The 16,621-nt window shown below is 46.0% G+C and overlaps 1 non-coding gene across 1 annotated transcript; it reads right to left on the bottom strand.

The window, feature by feature from the left end:
* Positions 1 to 1,520: 1,520 nt before the first annotated feature.
* On the bottom strand, positions 1,521 to 2,840 carry LOC103627605 (uncharacterized). The gene is made up of 5 exons (XR_004849683.1): positions 2,734 to 2,840; positions 2,420 to 2,503; positions 2,181 to 2,324; positions 2,005 to 2,105; positions 1,521 to 1,908 (listed from the first exon to the last, which is right to left on the bottom strand). It is a non-coding gene; the product is annotated as an uncharacterized protein (transcript).
* Between the last annotated feature and the right edge of the window lie 13,781 nt (positions 2,841 to 16,621).

Below are 16,621 nucleotides of genomic sequence, written 5' to 3'. Positions count from 1 at the left end.
GCCGTCTTCCGGGTCTTAGCCCGAGTCCGAGCCCTGGGGTCGGGCGGAGCGGAGTTCGCCGTCTTCCGGGTCTTAGCCCGAGTCCGAGCCCTGGGGTCGGGCGGGGCGGAGTTCGCCGTGGCGCCTTTGGCAAGGCCTGACTGCCTGTTAGACTCACTCTGTCGAGTGGCACTGCAGTCGGAGTGGCGCAGGCGGCGCTGTCCTTCTGTCAGACTGGCCAGTGGAGCGGTGGAGTGACGGCGGTCACTTCGGCTCTGCCGGGGGCGCGTGCCAGGATGAAGGTGTCAGGCCACCTTTGCGTTAAATGCCCCTGCAATTTGGTCAGTCGGTGTGGCGATTTAGTCAGGGTTGCTTCTGAGCGAAGCCAAGGCCTCGGGCGAGCCGGTGATGTGTCCGCCATAAAAAGGGGGCCTCGGGCGAGACGGAAGTCTCTCGAGGTCGGCTGCCCTTGGCCGAGGCTAGGCTCGGGTGAAGCGTGATCGAGTCACTCGTGTGGACTGATCCCTGACTTAATCGTATCCATCAGGCCTTTGCAGCTTTATGCTGATGGGGGTTACCAGCTGAGAATTAGGCGTCTTGAGGGTACCCCTAATTATGGTCCCCGACAATTATGTAAGGCTTTTGCAACATAGATACAACACATACATACTGAATACTAAAAAATATGCAGCAAAGAATATAAAAGTCTAGTCGCTGCAAAATTTTCGTCAATTTATCTACAAATTGTAAAATTTTAGAGAATACAAAATTCTAGAATTGTTGTTTTGCTATCGAACTAATACTTCAGTTGTAGAAATCTACCCAAGCAACAAAAGATTAGGTACCATAAGGCACCATTCTAGCATTACTAATAGCATATTAGGTTGTTGTATTACAAGCAATAAAATATTTGAGATGCCAATAAATGTGAATGCAGCAAGATTCATGCTATGCATGAACGAATGATTACACTAAATAATTGTTTATTATGATTACACTAAAGAATTGTCTATTATGTCAATGTTTGTGCTTCTTATGTTCCTTTTCTTTGTGCCTTTTATGCTTCTTCTCTTTGTCCTTGGATTCAGTTTTTGTCCCACCCAATTGTTGGCATGTTAAGTTCCTGTATGAGAAAGAAAATAAGAATCCAATGTACATGATTTGTGTAAAAAGTGAAGACACAAATAAAATAATAGAACAATGAATTGTGAGAAATCCATGCCAATTACAAGAAAGGAATGGTATAAATAAGTTCTTTCCTTCGTCTGATGTCCTCTTAATGGACAATTGTAGCAAAATATTAAAAATGGAAGCTCAAATATTATCATCAAGAGGTTGTTCATAGCATCTGAGCATCAATTCGTATGGAAATAAAGGAAAACCACACTTACAAAATCTCTACTTTACCGTCAAAGCACTGCATGCCAGACCAGCTGCATGGGCTGGATCCCAATCCTGGAAGACGCCATGGGGATCAGCCTCCACCCTCACCTTCAGTTTTAGCAGCGCCAGTCAACTTACCAACACAAAAGGGTACCACAATCACTCTGTTGCCGGGCAAAACAAATAATTCACCACCAATTCTCACCCAAGAGAATCAGGATATGATAAGGGATGTTAAGTACAGGAGTCCTAGAAATAAGCAAAAGTCAAGAGTTCAACACAGTCAAGTTACAACAAACAGAGTAGGTTGAGCAAGAGCAACAACCACTACCCAGCTAGTGGAAACAGGAAAGACTTGCTCCTAGTTAGGAGGTCTTCCATACTTCCAGTTATTTACTTCGAGATTGATAGGAACAATGCTTTGGATCTAATTGACAGGCTTGACAACCTAAAAATACAATGAGCATGAAGCCATCCGTAGTCTTGAAACCCCGATAGCGATATAAACAGTTATCATGTATCAGTAGTAAGGCCATCCGTTAGACTCTGCGGTTACAAGCAACGGTATGAGAAGTTGGTGTCCCAAATCCTGTACTGAATAGAATAGGAAAAAATGTTGTAAAAATTACATGTCGTTTCTACCTGTACAAGTAATGGAAAGTGCAAGTTTTTGAGAGTCCCATAACATGCAGGACGAGCGAAGGTCCCACCGAGCCAAATGGCCAACTTGACCACTAGTTTCCCTGGCATGGAGAACACCTGTAAATTAGTTGAATTATGTAATTATGGTATTACTCCTAATTATAAGTAATAACTACCTTCTAATAACCTGCCATTGGATGCTGACCATTTGCCTGGGTACTGTGAGAAGAACCACCACCATATCCATTCTGCTTGGTGAGATTTAATGAATTTTCTTGAACTGCATTCCTTTGCACTCTAGGTGATCTTTCCAAAGTGCCCTGTAAGATCTTATGTTAATAGTTTATTATAGTAGCATGTTGCATAATAGATGACACACAGTAACACTATAAAAGTGAATAAAACACATGATTACATTAGAATTGGCTGAAACTGCCTTACAGCTCTCCAAGCTTCTTTTAAGAGACCCATTTTCTTCACGAAGTTTTCCCAGTTGCTCCTACCCAAAAAACAATACACCCCAAATATAAGCAAACTTGTAAGCCTGCCACGTAAAATCAGTAAAATTGTCTATGTTTTAATGAAATAAAAATTGTACATACAATACCTTATTATGATGTGAAAACCTAACTAAAATTGATTATGGCATTCAAAACAAGGTATCCAGTAAAAATGATCTGGCAAGCAGATTAGTGAGAAGGAAGAACAGGGACTTTAAAGAAGGCATACCTCTTTTTCCTTCAACATTGCAGCATAATTGAAAGATAGTGCCTTTATTTCAACCTCAGAAGCTGCGCAGGGGGGAGCTGTGGCCCATGGGGAGGAAGCAGGCCCCGAGGGAGGGAGGGAGGAGCACCAACGAGATGAGACGAAGACGGGCAGCGTGCCGACACGGTGAGGAGGGGTTGCACGGGGCGTGAAGTCGAACGCCATGGGCCATAGCTCCCCCCTGCGCGCTCGTCTGTAGAAGCCCCCTGGTGGCGGCCAAGGAAGGTCGTCCGCGGCGGAGGCAGGGGATGGATGACGATGGGCGGGAGGGGCATCTGCAGAACAAGCTTGTAGACGTCGGGCGGGCGGACGCGGGAATCACGGCTAGCATCGCGCGGCGCGACGGGGAGGGGCGAGAACGCCGGCAATTCCGGGGGAGGCAGGCCAAATCGGGTGGGGCTCCCCAGCGACTGCATGTGCACAGATGTGAGTAGTGTTCGGCCTCGCCACCCGGCGTGCGCGCAGGCAGGCCAGCTCGACCTCCGCGTGGGCACGAGCAGCGAACTGCTCTGCCTCCGGGCAAGGGCGCGACCTCGGCCTCGGATCCGGCGCAGGGGCGGGTGCGGTCTGGCCCCAGCACCCGTGCATCCCGGCGCGGCGCGTGCCCGGCCGCCCGCCCTTGGCGGTCCTCCTCGGGCGCGGCTCCACGACTGGCTCCTCGGCGGTCCTCCAGGCATGAATTTCACCTCTACTCTGTGCTCCCTTCGGACTTCCATCGACGACATTTAGGGCGGGGAAGGATTTCAGCACAAAATGCGCAGCGCGGGCGCGTCGGCATGGATGGGAACAAAGATCTGGCTCGGAGGGAGAGGATTTCGAGGATAGGATCGCGCCTCCAGCGATGGGGCGCAGGGGGAGAAGTTGTGGTGGAGGAGGAACGAACCGTGGATGGAAGTGCGCCGTGGTTGCAGACGCGGTTTGCGGATCTGCCGAGCTGGCGCGGAGGGAGAGGATTTCACCGTAGATGGAAGGGCGCCGTGGGGCAGGCACGATTTGCGGATAATCCGAGTGGACTGCCTTGCGCGGAGGAAGGGGGAGAGCTGCTTGCGTGCTCTCATGGATGGAAGGGCCCCCTGCCTGTGCGGGGCGAGGTGCTCCATCGTTGGAAGGCCCCCCTGCCTCTGCGGGGCGAGCCATGTATGGAAGGGCCCCCTGCTTGTGCTTGTGGACAACCTGGACGCCGAGGAGTTGGAAGCAGATGGTTGAATGGCCGGTGGAGGGGATCACGACGTAGCGTCTATGGAAGGTTCTGGGAGGGGAAGGAGGAATTTCAGGCGCGGGGGCATGGAGGATTTCGAGGAGCGGCATGGAGGAATTCAGGGAGTGGCGTCGATGGAAGGTTCTGGGAGTGGAAGGCACTGCGGGCAGAACCGTGCACCATGAGTGTGGTGTGGACGTCTACAATAAGAGCTTATAGAGTAGTATAGATTACTCGAAGAGTAATAAAGAGATAAAAAAATTTGACAAGTTTAAATTAGAAAATCAGCTAAAATGTTCTATTTTTATTATATCCAAAGTATAACAAATTTAAACTTGATATTTTTTATAAATTTAGAGCAGGGTGGACAGAATATGTATAATTTTTTTAGATTTTTTGTGAACTTTTTAGTTTATGTGTAAACTATGTGCATCAAAGTCTCATGTGCACCAGATATGTTTTGTTTAAAAAAACAAATTAAAAAAAACTCTAAGGCACGACGCGCTCTGCTCGTCAACACTGAGTGGCCCAGTCCTTGGAGTAAGTTTTGGATCACATTCCTCGCGTTCTCTGAGTCGATGTTCGCTAGATGACTTGGGCCGGTAGAAGTCCACGGGCCACTCGATTCCATTTCGTAAGGGCCCGTGGGCCACTCGATTCCATTTCTTCAGGAGTGCAGAGTGCTGCGACCGATGAGAATTTGAATGGACGATGGATGCTGGGTGTTGGTTGGAGCCGGACATTTGCTACTGTGCATACCATGGGCGCGAGTGGTGGTGGTCCACGAACAGAGTTTGCTTTGCGCCGCGACAGGTAGTACGCGGTGCGCTTGGGGTCCTAAGGCTGTCTCGAGCAACGTCCTCTAAATTTCATCCTCTAAAGGAATATTCTCTGTCCTTTACAGCACACTCTAAAAGATTCTGTTCTCTATATTTTCATCATCTCCAGCAACGTTCTCTAAATTTCATCCTCTATATCTCATTCACTATATTTTCACCCATCATATTAAAAAAATGGTTGCACCTTTTTTTTAACCGGGTCAAATTACACAGATTATAAATTATGGTACATGTACGAATATTTTTGTAATCACTATTTTTTAATATTCATTTACAAGTTGCAAATTGTGTGTTATGTACATAAAAATAATTTCTTTAAAAAAACAAGGCTTCTAAATATCTCCACTACAGAGCAAACCAAAATACAACCCAAATACATGAAGCAGTTTGTTGTCTATTCCTCTTCTTCCTCTCGCTTCGTGTAGCCTCCAATCTCCTGCGGCATGGCAATCCCTCCCATCGTTCCATCCTGCAAGGCTAGAGCTCGCTAGTGAAGATCGAAGCTGATGTCTAGGCCTCCCCACCACCACCATACTTGTTATCAACGGTACCTGCGCACATGATCGCCGTCGACCCTGCTCTCATCTACACATGGCCGCCGCTGACTCGTCGTCGTCCTTGCTCTCGTGTGCTCCCGCGGTGGCTGCTGCTCGTCCAGCTCTATGCTCGCGGCCAGTGTGCCATCGCAAACTCAGCACTACAAACATCACCTGATGTGGTTGTGCCGGGCGATGGAGGTCGGCGGCGCCCAGCTAGAAGCTTCGAGGGAGCACGGGAGAGAACAGAAGACTGACAGAGCGCGTGAGCGAACAGTAGATAGCGCACGGTCACTCAGACTCCAAATTAAGCGGACGAGGAACGCGCGCTATATTTTAGCGGAGGTTTTAGCGGTTGTTGTTGGAGCCATACCGGACGTCCAGATCCTCTATATTTAGAGTACAGGGTGCTTTACAGTCTCTTGTTGGAGACAGCCTAACAACAATTATACGTGCGTACTGTACCTGTACTCTAGGTAGGGCCGGACAAAATACTCGTGGCTCGATAACTCGCTCGACTCGGCTAGTTAGTAGCTCGGCTCGACTCGGCTCGTTTTAATTTTGTAGCGAGCCAAGCTAGTATTTTAGCTCGGTTCTCTAATGAGCCAGCTCGGGTTAGCTCGTGAGCTAGCTCGCGAGCCAAACGAGCTAAGCCACAACACAAGTTTGTCTAGTCGTTGGTGTCGTCTCATCTCTCATAATCTTGTTTTCTCGTTGTTATGATCTATGATATGGACATGTGTGGATGTGTCATGTGCTTAAATATTTGTATTATTGCATGGCTACATGTTTGTAGTGTTAAACACTTAAAATATGATTTTTCGGTTATACATATATTTATGTACATAGATCTTTATATTTAGTTGTGTGGCTCGCGAGCCTAACGAGCTGACTCGAGCTTCCTAACGAGCCGAGCCGAGCCAGCTGTTTAGCTCGTTAGTATAACGAGCCGAACCGAGCTGGCTCATTACAATAACGAGCTATAACGAGCCGAGCCATAACGAGCCGAGCTGGCTCGATATCCACCCCTAACTCTAGGTGACAGATGTGCCACCGCACGCTACGGCATCGGCATCATGCCAAAGCGGAGCGGGAATTCGCGCAGCTGTCGTGCTGGCGCGCGGAGGCCAAACCTGTCGGCGCACCGGCAACAGGGCCACCCGATCGACGGCAACGGCATCCGGCCCGGCCCGGCCGGGGACAACCATGGATCATGGATGCGAGATGCCATGCACTATGCACATGCAGGCAGGCAGGATGCTTTTCGTTCCTGCACCGAATGCATGCGTTCGCTCGCCAAACCAGGTGGCCTACTCCGAGTACTGACCTGCCAGCCACCTACCGAGAAGCAACAGCAGCGCCAACCAACACGACACATGTTCATGTTCTCTCTCCACCATGTTCAGTTCGGTCCATAGCTTTCTGAATTCTGAGGCACGTGAGTGGCCCCAGCTGCACACTCATGGGCGAGGCCGGCCGGCTGGCTACTAGCTAGCTTTGAGCCATCTTGAAGGAAGGGGAGGTGTGTCCGTGTGTGGACTGATCTGTGACTGTGAATGGCGTTCGTGTCCAACCTGTCCGCGACTAGAACTCCCTTGGCCCGGTTCTGTTTCGAGATGGATTGATTTTCAATGGTTTGCTTGCATTGCATGTGAATTTTAGATAATGGCATTGGAGTTGAAAGTGTTAGTGTTACTATATATAAGTCTCTCTCCATAATTAGTTTAGTTGAGTTAACCATTACATCATCCAACTAGCTAATTTAGGCTGACTAGTCTAGACATCCTTGCTACCGCTATGATCCTCGGGAGGTGAAGGGATGAGGAGAGGCTGCCAACGCCGCGGCGACACGAATGAGAGGGAGGAGGGGGCAGCGGGTGCGGGTTCGACAGGAGGGGAAGAGGCAGTAGAGTTACTGTGTATGTGTGAGATGATGGAGGAAGAATGATCCAAATAATACTAGTCATTATATTTGAGTAAAGAGAGCGGAGGGTTGTCAAGCTACCTTAACTTTTGGTTTTGAAGTCGTGGTATGTTTGGGTGCAGTTCGTTTGGTGGATTTAGAGGAGTTTATGGTTACATGAGTGATTTGGTTTGATGAGTTTTGCAAAGTTTTAAATTGATGGGTTATATAAAGATATAAATTGTCAAAATAACAGATGATGATGGACGCCTGCTTTCATTGAAATTGAGTTTGGTCTCCGAGGCATGGGACTCCAATAGCGTGAATCCTACAGTAACTCGGCTCATCGATGATTTGCTTTATTAAAATCCTTAAGAGCTTGTTTGTGAGCAAAGATACCAAAGGCGAATAGAGGGGTGTTGACACCTTTTTTGGGTGCCAAACACTCAACAAGAACCGGCGGCGGTGCTCTCTGCACAGGCGCGGACGGTCCGCGACCAGGGACCGGACGGTCCGCGACCTGGAGCAGGGGCAAAGGTTTCCTGCCTGACGGCCGGACGGTCCGCGCCTACAGGCCGGACGGTCCGCGCGTGCGCAGGGGGTGGCGAGGGTCGCCGGCGGCGCCTGGATCTTGCTCCCGGGAGGGACCCCGTCGGGGAGGAGAGATCCTAGGTGTTGTCTAGGCTCGGCAGGCCGACCTAGACTCCTCTAATCGACGTAGAGTCGAAGAGAGGCGGAGAATTTGGAGATTGATAGGCTAAACTAGAACTAGACTAGAACTATTCCTAATGCGTAAGGTAAAAACGAGAAATAGACTTGATTTGTTCGATTGATGGGGGTTCAATCGGCCGTAGCCCTTCATCTATATAAAGGGGGAGGTCTGGATCCGCTTCCAACTGATTTCCGAATTAATCCCGCGGTTTTAGGTAACAAATCCCGCGAGAAACTAGGAACCCTAACTGACTCTGCGCGCGCGGACCGTCCGCGCCACCACCGCGGACTGTCCGCGCTGCTCAATTTGACTTCCAACATATGCCCCCCTGCCTTTTGGTGAAGGTTGACGAACCAAAAGCATATGAACTAAGCCTGATGTAAGTCACCGGCTTTTCAATGTGGAGCTCATTCAATAAAGCACCAATGTATAAAGGCCGTTTCAGATTGTATCTTTCTCGGCCATGACCGTTTGATCAATGGATCAATAGGAATAGAATGGAGGTGCCCCCCAGCCTGGATAGACAAAGGGACTATACATATACCATGGATTCATCATCGTACCATTCCATGTTTGAACAGGATAATATACAGACGATGAGTAAACGGGTGGAAAGTACCTTGGTCTCATAGGATGAATAGGCGATGCTTGTTGTGTCGCCTTTCGAGCCGTTTTGTTTACCCGTTTTGTTTTAGCAGGTGACCGATGTTTCTTCGTTGACCGATCACGTAGAACGGTCTTCTTGCTAGTATTCTTGGAGAGTAACTGATCAAAGGTAGAGTCAGTTTTGATCAACCGACCATATGTGCTTTGCCGTTGCGTCTCTTTCCCTTTTAAGGCTTTGTGTGGAGGCTGACGCCTTTGGCCATAGGCGGATTGTCCGGCAGAGTTAGCCGAACCGTCTGTCTGAGCACCGGACTGTCCGCACGTAGGTGTCACACCGTCTGTGATGCTCAGGCCAGACTGTCGTGCTTGGCTCATTAATTGTGCCTGCCCCCGGTGCCTCCGGACTTTTTAGCCTTATCGTCCGGAGCCTTTCGAGCAATCTCCTTTTGCGATATATTTGACGTGCGAGGATCGTCAATGATGATGTCCTTGCTTTTGCTTTTATCGGCCATTTCGGGCCGAACTAAGATCTTTTCGCATGCGACATCTATTGTATTAACAGGAAATGGTTGTGTGTCCACTTGCATTTCCTGAAAAGCCAACCGGCCCTCATTTATGGCCGATTGTACCTGTCGACGAAAAACATTACAGTCATTGGTGGCATGAGAGAAAGAATTATGCCACTTACAATAAGCACGCCTCTTTAATTCATCTATAGGAGGGATATTATGAGTTAATTTAATGTTGCCATTTTTAAGTAGCTCATCAAATATCTTATCGCATTTGGCAACATTAAAGGTGAATTTAATCTCTTCTTGCTGATTCTTTTGAACCGGCTGCAAGGAAGAACATGCTGAAGATTTGGCCTTTGTTGGCCAAATGAACTCAGCGGTATATACATCTGCGGATTCATCATCTGAACTATCACGCTCTATTAGATGTATAGTACGGGCGACCGATTTTGATGTCTCTTTAAATCGGCTTTCACAGGCTAAAGCCCGCTGATGTAGCTGGGCTATCGAAAAGAACTGGGTTCCATCTAATTTGTCTCTTAAGTAGGATAGCAACCCATTAAAAGCTAGCCCTGCTAGCTCTTTATCTGCAACATGGATTCGAAAGCATCGGTTTCTAGTGTCCCGGAACCTCCGGATATAATCATTAACCGATTCTTCGCGTCCTTGTCGGACTGAAGCTAAGTCAGCTAATCCTAATTCATATTCCCCGGCAAAGAAATGTTCATGAAATTTATTTTCTAACTCATTCCAGGAATTAATGGAATTAGGAGGCAGGGCGGCGTACCATGCAAAAGCAGTACCAGTAAGTGATAAAGAAAATAACCGAACACGAAATGCTTCTCCATCAGCCAATTCGCCTAGGTGCGCTAGGAACTGGCCTATGTGTTGGTATGTGCTTCTCCCATTCTCACCAGAAAACTTAGAAAATTCCGGTATCCTTGCCCCTTGTGGATATGGGACAATGTCAAACCGGTGATTATATGGCTTTTGATATGATTGCCCTACTCTGGCTACATTAACTCCGAACTTATCTCGAAATAGTTCAGTCATCTCTTCCCTAATTTTTTCCATTGCACCCGGTGGTAGACCACCGGATCCTGGGCTGTGGGGCTCATTTGGTCGGGTATTAGTATACCGACCTTCTTGTCGTGACCGATCGATAGTGTTGATCGGTCTGTGATTATATGGTGCATTATGGTTTAAATATGTAGAAGGCGAAATATACTGCTGTTGTGGTGTGTAATAATTTGGTGTATGGTGTGCAACAGCAGGTTCCACATATGTGTATCCGGTTTGTACGGTGGTACATCCGAACTGGCCGGTCGTGTTCGCCATTACTGGGGCGCCACGCGGTAGTCCCGGTATGGCCCCGGACTGTCCGGCATAGAGAGCCGGACGGTCCGCGTAAGGGTCGGACGGTCCGGGTAGCATCTCGGACGGTCCGACCGCGTCCAGGGTCGCCGATCTGCCAAACAGGGACGGCGACGGTCCTAGGGCAGCCCCGGACTGTCCGGCAGAGCAAGCCGGACGGTCCGCGTATGGGCCGGATGGTCTGGGCAGAAGCTCGGACGGTCCGACCGTATTCAGGGGCGCCGATCTGCCAAGTAGGGATGGCGGCGGTGGTACTTGCCCTGGATATGAGTTCATCGGCATACCATATAATGGTTGGGTCTGCAAATCCCCATTTGTTGCCGATGTATTAGACATAGATATCCTGTTACTAGTCTCATATGATGGAAAACTAGGAGCAACAGACTTCTCCAACGTATGCGTTAATTTTCTAATTGACTCTTCTAACCCTCCAATCTGTTGTTTCATTTGATTCTGCTGATGATCTACATACTGTTTAATAAAGTGGATGTCGTCGGGTTTACTTACGTTGGGGACTTGAAGCGAAGATAGAAGAGATGCGACGTCGGTCTCTCCATGTTTGACAACTTTCTGGTGGCGATCCACCGTGTACTGTGATAAGAATTTCTCCCTCGCTTGACGCATATAGTCCTCGTATTGCTGTTGCTCATCGGCCGTCAGACTTTCAACAGCCAGCTTCAGGATATTGTCCGGGGAGATATCAGTGTGATCTTTAGAACCGGCCATTTGAGGGCCTGATTTTTAGTAGATCTAAACACCTTCCCTAGCGGAGTCGCCAAAAGTATGTTGACACCTTTTTTGGGTGCCAAACACTCAACAAGAACCGGCGACGGTGCTCTCTGCACAGGCGCGGACGGTCCACGACCAGGGACCGGACGGTCCGCGACCTGGAGCAGGGGCAAAGGTTTCCTGCCTGACGACCGGACGGTCCGCGCCTACAGGCCGGACGGTCCGCGCGTGCGCAGGGGGTGGCGAGGGTCGCCGGCGGCGCCTGGATCTCGCTCCCGGGAGGGACCCCGTCGGGGAGGAGAGATCCTAGGTGTTGTCTAGGCTCGGCAGGCCGACCTAGACTCCTCTAATCGACGTAGAGTCGAAGAGAGGCGGAGAATTTGGAGATTGATAGGCTAAACTAGAACTAGACTAGAACTATTCCTAATGCGTAAGGTAAAAACGAGAAATAGACTTGATTTGTTCGATTGATGGGGGTTCAATCGGCCGTAGCCCTTCATCTATATAAAGGGGGAGGTCTGGATCCACTTCCAACTGATTTTCGAATTAATCCCGCGGTTTTAGGTAACAAATCCCGCGAGAAACTAGGAACCCTAACTGACTATGCGCGCGCGCGGACCGTCCGCGCCACCACCGCGGACTGTCCGGACCGCGGACCGTCCGGCCTCAGCGCCGGACTGTCCGCGCTGCTCAATTTGACTTCCAACAAGGGGCTAAAATTCTCTTGCTATTTAAAATTGAATAGCAAGTGGATTTTAGGCTCTGTTTGGTTCAGCTGTAGATTTGTGAAAATCTGATTCTAACTATGAGGTGTGAGAAATCTGTTGTGAGCTGACGATTATAGAAAAAATAGAATTTGTTTGGTCGAAACAACTGTAAACTATAGATTTTATTAGAGCATGACAACTTGTAACATGGATGATATGAATCTAGAAAAGTTGTGGTATAAAGTGATTATAGATTGAACTAGAGCAATATGTAGATTTTCAGGAATCTATTTTATTATTGTACCCGTTTGGTTGGGATTCTAGAATTTCGGCAGTTAATCTCATTCGAAAAGTTAAACCAAACACACCCTTAGCCCCTCCAATCCCTTTGGTATTCTTGCTCCAAAACAAGACCTAAAGGTGTATCGACAACATCTAAAATATGACCTTTCTAGGTGTGAGGAAAAAATATACTTCAGTCTTTACTAAAGTTTTACGCCGCACCCGTCATTATTATTTGTTTAGCCTCGAATAATTAAAGACTCGCAATTTTGTTACAGAAGGTGATAAATCCAACATCCATCACCTGCACCCTGCACCAATTGAGCGAAACAGATAAGTTGGCTAGTCGGGTCCAATTAATGGACTATTAGTTTATCACCTTATGTCATATACTAGTAGTGTGCCCGTGCTTTGCTACAGTTTCATTTATACAGCGTAAACTACATAGATGTGTGCATCCTATTTATTAAAGTCAACAACCATGTTTCAAATATACATTTGTGCAAAAATTTATTATAGGAAGCGGTCGGGTGGTGGTGCTTGTTAGTTGAGATATACACGAGACATTTATTAAGAAAAATAAAGAATGGTCTTTTATCTTGTGTATGCGCATTCTTCTACTTTCTTTATCATTAGAAACAAAGAGAAAAAGATTCTAACACAGTTTCTATTACATAGTTAAGCCTAGCGCGTGCGGGCAGTGGCCACACACAAAGCACGTACGCAATAATTATATAAAAACGAACAATATATATTCTTTGTTAATAACCAATGCATAACTAAACTCGGGATATTTTGGATTAAAAACTTAGTCATAAAAACATTGATTGTGTTGCAATACACTAAACATCTTTGTGTAGTAAACAGGAGTGGGATAATTTCTATATATGTTGTTTAAGAAAAGTAATAGATAAATCAGCACAACACCGGTGGCTTTGCCGATGTAGGCCTCAACATCTTCATCTGATGCTTCAGCAGCCTCAACCTCTGGTGCATGCTGACCAACTTCCATCGCCCGGCTCATCTGACAAAACACATCGCAAATTATAGATAAAATCATTCGATGTTGGGCATCCATGCAGACATAGCGATCAGTCATCTTATCATCATCATGTCAGTCTCGCTACAAATTAAATTAATAATAGTGGGAGGGGGCAATATCATCCATCGTATACAGACCCAAAAAACAATGTTGTCGCCTGTCATCAAGCCAAGCCCACCAAATCTTCTTAATCTGTCAATCATGGGTCACACCACATTATAGACATCTCAATATATTCCAACTTCAACTGCTTTGTTCTCATCACATAATTTTTCTTTTCACTCGAGCTTCACATATCACAGAAGAGAATGAACCTAATCACATCAACAAACAAACAAAAAGAATCTCGGTCATAAAATTGTTTGTGCACCACTACATAGAACACTAACTCTTTGTACTTGCAAAAAAATCAATGGCATGCAAACCTGGTAATTTCTACCATCAGCTCGCCACATATAGAACATGAGCTACTACTTGTGAGGCACGACAGGAGGGAGCTGCTGGAGGCCTCCTGAGGGGCTGGCTCGATCGATTCAGAACGCCTAATCTTCGGTTGAGTAAAAGCAAAAAGGAATTCCTTGAAGGTCACCATTCCATTATTGTCTCAATTCATCTCTGCGTTCACCAAAGGAGTAAATATACTGGCAGATATTATAAACATGTAATAACCATGATTGGACTGGAGTAATAATAACCAATACATAACTAATCTCGGGATATTTTGGATTAAAAACTTAGTCATAAAAACATTTATTGTGTTGCAATACACTTAACATCTTTGTGTAGTAAACAGGAGTGGGACAATTTCTATATATGTTGTTTAAGAAAAGTAATAGATAAATCAGCACACCACCGGTGGCTTTGCCGATGTAGGCCTCAACATCTTCATCTGATGCTTCAGCAACCTCAACCTCTGGTGCATGTTGACCAACTTCCATCGCCCGACTCATCTCACAAAACACATCGCAAATTATAGATAAAATCATTCGATGATGGGCATCCCATGTTGACATGGCGATCTGTCATCTTATCATCATCATGTCAGTCTCGCTACAAATTAAATTAATAATAGCGAGAGAGGGGGCAGTGTCATCCATAGAGACCTGAAGAGCAGCACACATAAGGCGAAAGCACTGCTGCCATCGTGTACAGACACAAAAAAAACAATGTTGTCATCAAGCCAAGCCCACCAAATCTTCTTAATCTATGTCAATCATGGGTCACACCACACCACATTATAGCCATCTCAATATATTCCAACTTCAGCTGCTTTGTTCTCATCACATAATTTTTGCTCTGAATGACAAAACTACATTGAAAGCAGATATTACTAATTATAGTAGAAAAAGAGCAAACAGTTAACTTGAAGATGAAAAGCTTTGTATCTATCCCATCATAATTATGTTTTACATTTGGTCTGACTTGTATTTCTACCTAGCCATTCTCAGGTCGGAGGAGCAGACCGTGCCATGCTTAGCAAGAAGTGAGCCATAACTTGTAGAATCTAAATTGATCACCATATGCTTAATTTTGTGTTCCAATGGTGTGGATATTCAAAAAAATTACCTCTCATGTTCCTCGTCAGAATCCATTTCCTCATCAGAGTGTTCACGAGCTTGAGTATCCTCATTGTCATTATCCCTAAAAATGAAAAATATGAAAAACTAAAAAAAATAGATGATCATGAACAAGCATGCTTTTTAGATGCTTTTGCAATAACAAACCATAGGTAAAGATAGAACATAAGCATCCTATTAGAACGTACTTTACAATGCCTGAAAACATAATCTTATTCAACATCCTAATATTTTAACCATGTTTTTCCTTATCCACTATGTTATGTTTTTTCTAGACAGGCAAACAAATCAGCCTTCAAAATCAGTATTGCCTGAATACCAGTGCAACTAAATTCATTATCGGTGGGTACAAAAACTTAGTGGAAAATATCTGAATCGAAAATCTCATGCAATCTGAAAGCTGCTAGTCACAAACAATGTACTAAAACAAAAGGAATCAAAAAGTACCAGGGCATGAATCCACTGGCTGATAATTGCTGATAATTGGACGGAGATCACTCCTTAGCAGGTCTACTGAAAGTTGATAACGAGTTCAAGTCTACAGAATGTACTCAGTATCCACCTAAATCCACATGATGGGGTGGATTGGAGAGAAAATTAACTTATGGCTCCTTTTTACACAAGTTGTCTGTTTAGTTCATGATTAGGAATGATGATAGCTAAGACTTCAGAGTATTAATTTGTAGAGTACCAACTGACGTTTGGAGGAAGTTACCTTCTCAATGTTCTCTCTGATTGCATATTTGCACGCACGCTGGCAAATTTCTGTGATATCTGCTCCATTGAACCCTTGCGTGTACTTAGCAAGGGCATTCAAGTCCACATCCTTCGCCACAGGGGACTTCCTAAGGCAGACCTTGAAGATCTGGAGCCTAGACTGCTCATTAGGAAGTGGAATGTAGATCAGCTGGTCAAGACGCTCTGGCCTCAGCAGAGCGGGGTCAATGATATCAGGCCTGTTTGTAGCTCCAATAATAAACACAATCAAACTAACAAGCAAGAAAAAAAGGAGATTCAGTGGTCTGCTACTGTGTTTAATTTTGTTTGCTTATTAGTACAGGAGGAAGTGTTTCCTCCAAAGAAGTAGATGGTATTTCTTTTAACTGCTTGACACGAAAGTTGGCATTTTTTATCAGGCAGAGGTTGATGGTTCAAATGAGTCCAATGACTTTGAGCCTGGTTCACTTAACACAACAAACCAGCTCATATGCCAATGGCTATCTTTCACAATGGGACCAATTCACTGCACAGGTTGAGCCCATTGCTTCTACTGTGCCTTACATGGTTGGGAGGTTCGTCTAGGATTCCAATTCGACAACAGATCAAGTAATGAAACGATACAGTTTTTATATGTTTCTGATGCTACTAATTTGTGGTTGCAGTGGTAGCCACAAAAGAGATTGGCCTGGATCAGGATCTTTCTATGGAAATCTTGACTCAGGTGGTGAATGTGGGGTACCAGCTCAGAATATGTTCTACATGCCAGCAGAAAACTGTGAGCACCGTGTCCTGGGTTACTCGTCGGCCACCTTCTACGCCGACGAAGGAACGACCGAGGAGCCCATGGGCCGCGAGTGCCTTCAGCCACTCTGGTAGAAGTACAAGGTCGATATCGCTATGTACGATTTCAATAAATTATATAAAAATGACCACCACATATTATAATCTAACTCAAAATCTCAAATTCTTACACAATACGAACCAAACCGGCAATTTCCAACTAAACCTAGACACTTATACAAAGGGCAGTTTATGGCAAAAAAAGTACTACTTTCTGACTTTTAATGGTTAAAAAATTCAGTCAGAAGCCTCTCTAGCTCTATTAACCACAT

Source organism: Zea mays, chromosome 5 (assembly GCF_902167145.1).
Source record: "Zea mays cultivar B73 chromosome 5, Zm-B73-REFERENCE-NAM-5.0, whole genome shotgun sequence".
Taxonomy (NCBI): Eukaryota; Viridiplantae; Streptophyta; class Magnoliopsida; order Poales; family Poaceae; genus Zea; species Zea mays.
Note: the sequence above shows the minus strand (reverse complement) of the source record. Positions and strands in the feature narration are given on the sequence as shown.